General features: G+C 42.6%; 1 non-coding gene across 1 annotated transcript; it reads left to right on the forward strand.

Annotated features, from left to right (window-relative positions):
• Window positions 1-3,797: 3,797 nt before the first annotated feature.
• On the forward strand, window positions 3,798-3,904 carry LOC148580884 (small nucleolar RNA R71). Its single transcript, XR_015899473.1, has one exon. It is a non-coding gene; the product is annotated as a small nucleolar RNA R71 (small nucleolar RNA).
• Window positions 3,905-5,067: the final 1,163 nt, after the last annotated feature.

Raw genomic sequence — 5,067 nt, forward strand, 5'->3', positions numbered from 1 at the left:
ACTTCAAGATCGCACTAATTGATTTATTAACATGTTTTGAATGTAATGGTCATTGAGGTTGTTGGCAAGAAATTTCATTAGCAAAAGAGTGTACAACAACAACCATTCACTCAAAGTGAAGCGTCAATTGCTCATCCTTAAGAAGTAGTAATCACATGTGCAATGTTCTAAGTTAGGCCAAAAGATGTTTGATCAAGACATCATCTAAAGTGGAACAATTGTAAAGTGATTACCGAATCAAAAATTTCGAGATGAACAATGACAATTGATCTCATACAACACAATGCATTTGTAATTAAAATTTCACATCAACAAACAAGGAAATGCATTAGTGACTTCGCTTAATTACCATCAAGAGTCATAATTAAAGTTGCACAATTCATACACTATGCCTAACAAGAGATAACTGGAACACATATGATGGCCAAGTTATATGAATCAAACAAAATGTTCATTGAGGCATTTCATTAAACATGTGATATGCAATGTGCAAACTTATCAAAATTGATGCTCAAATTCAACCATAATCAACCCATAATTAAATATCAATACTTGCAATACAAAGAGATAAAGAAAAGGAATAAAATTAATCTAAACAACATGAAAAGAAAATCAAAGCAATTGCAAAAATCAACAATAAAAAGGAAAAGGGGAAAACATGAACCTGAAAATTGAAGATGCAAACAAGCAAGAATGGGGAAGGGAACAATGGCACTCTTTATAGCCACTGCAAAATTGAGGCGGTTGGGATCGCCGGAAAAATGCCGGAGAAAAAAAACTCACCGGTAGTAAAGAAAAGAAAAGAGAAAGGAAAGAAAGAAAGAAAAGAAAATGGAAGAGAAAAGAAAAGTAAGAGAGAAGCTATGAGAGAGAGACATGGTGGCGGCTTGACGGCAGTGTTGCCCTGATAATGCCCAAAACGAGTCGTGTGCAGGCGCACAGAGGCCTGTGCGGACGTACAGAAAGTAAAAATTTGAAGGGGTGCAAACGCACACAGCATGCGATCGCTGCGACCAGAGGAGGTGTATGAGTGTGTGCGGACGCACAGCGGGGAGCGCGCGCACAGGGGTCGCAAGATAAGGGATGTGTGTGTACGCATAAGCTAGTGCGTACGCACAACAGACGAAAAGCTTGGAGGGATGCAGGCGCACAGAGCGTGCGGTTGCTCCCACAAGAGGGGTTGCAATAGCCCGTGCGGGCGCACAAGGGCGTGCGCTCGCATAGAAAGCTTCCCTTTTTTTTGTGAAAGCTTGAGCTGAAGAGTCATGTGTGCGTGCGCACACAGGTCTGTCCATATGCACAGGGACAAAGATGGGGGAGGTTGTTCACACCACACCTTGTGACGACGCTCCCACCAGAGGGGCTGTCAATTGGCGTGCGGACGCAGACGTCTGTGCGGCCGCACGAGAAGTGCGATAAAGGGATTGCATGCGCACGCACAAATCAGTGCGCATACAAAAGGTGTCAAAAACAAGGCAGCGCCCACGCACAGGCAGTGCTGGCGCTGCCACCAGAGGGTGCTGCAAAGGGTGTGCGGGCACACAGAGGCGTGCGCTCACACAGGTGGCAAAAGTTGCAGTTGCGTGCGCACGCACAGGTGCCCTGTTTCATAAAAATTTTTCTTATTCAAAACTAAGGTTCCCTCCTATACCAAAGCAACATACCAACCCCAAATCATTCAAACAAGTATAAATTCATGATCCACAAGCAATTCAACTTGTTCAATCCAAAAATACCAAATCAAAACTAAGCCAATCATGATATCACAAGAAAGCAACTAATTCAAAGGGCTATATACAAAAGATAAAGTTGGAACAATGTTACCATGGTGGAGTGTCTCCTACCAAGCACTTTGGTTTAGAGTCCTAAGTTGGACTGTGCATGGCTTCATTGGTCACTTGAAACTTCTCCAAGGAGGAATATCTCCAACTCCTTGGTATTCTTGGGTTGAGTGCCATCTCTTGAATCAAACTTCTTGGCAACCTTCTCTTCTTGTTGTTCCTTGCCAACCTCAATCACTTCATCTTCAACTATATTGCACCCAAAGATAGAATAAGCTTCGAGGATGGGTTTCCTTAACTCTTCCAATGTGAATCTTGCTACCTTGCCATCGGCCTCAAAAGAATAGATTCCGGAATGTGCATCAAGCTTGAATCGGGATGTCTTTAGGAATGGCCTTCCAAGTAGAATGGATGATGGCTTGTCCGAGTCTATGGGAGGAGTCTCCAAAATGTGGAAATCCACCGGAATGAGTAAACCTTGGATGTCAACCAAAACATTTTCTGCAATCCCCACAACTGATACAATGCTCTTATCGGCCAACACGAATCTCGCTCCGGACCTCTTTAAGGGTGACAAGTACAATCTCTCATAAATGGGGAGTGGCATAATGCTTACGCATGCTCCCAAATCGCACATACAGTCTGTGAACTTTACCCCACCAGTCAAGCAAGTAACCAAACATGGTCCAGGATCGTTGCATTTTTCAGGAATTAAAGAAGAGATAGAATCATCTACTGGCCTTTTGTTGAGTTCACTAATTTTCTCCTTGTAGGTACAAACATCTTTGAGGAATTTGGCATATTTGGGCACTTGTTGAATGGCCTAAAACAGAGGGACAGTGACTTCAACATTCTTAAAAATTTTCACCCTGTTGGGGTCAAGTTGTTCTTGCTTCTTCGCTTTCTTCGCCAAGGTTGGGAATGGAATGGGCATAGGCTCTTCAATCGGATTCTTCCTCTTCGGCTCCTTGGACTTGAGTGGTTCCTCCTCATCCTTCTCAACATCTTCCTCATCATCCTTCATCACTCCCATATCCTCTCCCACCTCTTTCTTGTGGGTTTCCTCACTCAAGCTTGTAGGCACAACACCAATTTCATCTAACTTGGTGTCGCTCCTAAGGGTAAGAGCATTGATGCTTCCCTTAGGATTCGGTTGGGTTGTGAGGGAAAACCACTAGAAGTTGAGACTTATTGGGCATTTTGTGTAGTAGGAGGGGAAAGAGTCAGACGGGTGAGTACTTCGGCAATTGTAACCATATACGCTTCTTGTTTCTTGTGAAATTCCTGTTGCTCTTGCATAAAGGTTTGGAGTGTGTCATTCATGTAGGTTTGATTAGGAGGAGGGCCTTGATTACCTTGAGAAGGGTTAGGTCTACTATGGGGATGTTAATACCTCCCTTGAGGTTGAGATTGTGAAGGTTGTTGGTAGGATTGTTGGTATTGTGTTTGACCTTGAGGAGCTTGGTGGTAGTAGGCTTGTTGGCTTGGGTAAGGTTGATCTTGTGGGGCTTGGTTCCACCTTTGATTAGAATTATCCCTCCACCCTTGATTTTGATTTCCTTCATGTTGATTGTAGTTGGGTCTTTGTGGGTATGAATTGGCTACCGCTAATGTAGTGTTCTCTTGGAGTTGAGGGCACTCATCAGTGTAATGATTGTTACAAGCACAAAAATCACATGATCTTGGTGGTCCTTCAATTCTTGGAGGTTGAGGTGGAGGAGCTATCAAGGCTTGGGGAATTGGTTGCCTTTGGGTAATTTTTCTCAACAAAATTGTCATCTCACCGAGGGTCTTTGTTAAAACGGCATCTCCGGAAAGAGAAACTTCACTTAAAGCTTTTGGTTGTGGATTCCTTACTCTTGAGTGTTGAGTGGAGTCCGCCAAATCCGCTATAATCTCCCAAGCTTCCTGGTGGTCTGGTTTTTGGTAAGGGATCCGCCACTACAGGCATCTAGGAGAAGCTTATCTTGGGGGTTCATCCCTTGACAAAAATAGCTAATAAGAACCAACTCATCAATACGGTGGTGGGGGCAAGCTTCCAACAACTTCTTAAATCTCTCCCAGTACTCATAAAGAGTCTCCCCATCTCGTTGCATAATGCAAGAGATTTCCTTTCGCAGTTTATCAGTCTTTTGTGGTGGGTAGAACTTTCCTATAAATTCCTTACGCAACAAGTCCCAATTGGAAATCACATCTCCCGGTTGATTATAAAACCATTCCTTTGCTTTTCCCTCCAAAGAGAAAGGGAAAGCAAACACCAAAACTGCTACTTCATCTGCACCATGCCTTCTCGCAGTGGAGCATGCAACTTGAAAATCCTTAAGATGCTTAAGGGGATCCTCTCTGGGTAGTCCATTGTACTTAGGGAGAAAGTTAATTGTGCCGGTCTTAAGCTCAAAATTTGGATCCAAAGCCGGATACCGGATTTGTATTGGTTGCAAGTTAATATCAGGAGCTCCGGCTTCCCTTAAGGTGATTTTACGAAGAGGATCTGCCATGGTGTCGTCACCTGAGTCACTCACAGAGATTTCAACACTTCCCATAGATGAATATAAGGTTTCCTCATTGATTGATGAATGATGGTCACGGATTGATGGTGATAGTGAATTGGAGTGCTCTTCAAGAAAGCCCGATTCACTATTCACGAACGCTAGCCGGTGCCGAGCTTGCCTAATATGAGTTAAAGTTCTTTCTATTTCCAGATCAAAAGGGGCCAAGCTCGGGTCTGGAAGGGACCGTGTCATTCAACTGTGGAAGCAATAGAAGCATGCAATTATGAAAAGCAAAACAAGAATAGACAAATAAACATAAACTAACCTAACAATTAACAACTACCAAGACTAGCTAGATGGGAACAATATCTACAAATTAATACCAAGTAGCAAACAAGAACCAAATATTCACACTATTTACATATTCACAGCAACCTAAATTTTAGCACTCATTGCACTTGAAGTGAGTCCCCAGCAACGGCGCAAAATTTGATGCCGGCCGGATTCACCGTCAATCTAGGTTTTCACAAATTAGAATCTTATCATTGAAGGTATAGACTAGACCAACGATCAATCCACCACATCAAATGTTTAATCTAAAAATATATCATAATTCAAAACCAATTCAATTCCGGGAGTTTCAATTCCCGAGTCATCTCCCAAGGACACTTGAGACCAATGAGTGTGCAATCTTAGTTGTGAGGATCATGGGGTTTGTAATAAAAAGATAAACATATAAAGCCATGAAAGAACATTCAAAATTATAATAAATGAACTAATAAAGGAATTAAGAA

The sequence above is a fragment of the Arachis ipaensis genome, chromosome B10, assembly GCF_059453495.1.
Source record: "Arachis ipaensis isolate K30076 ecotype BB chromosome B10, ASM5945349v1, whole genome shotgun sequence".
Taxonomy (NCBI): domain Eukaryota; kingdom Viridiplantae; phylum Streptophyta; class Magnoliopsida; order Fabales; family Fabaceae; genus Arachis; species Arachis ipaensis.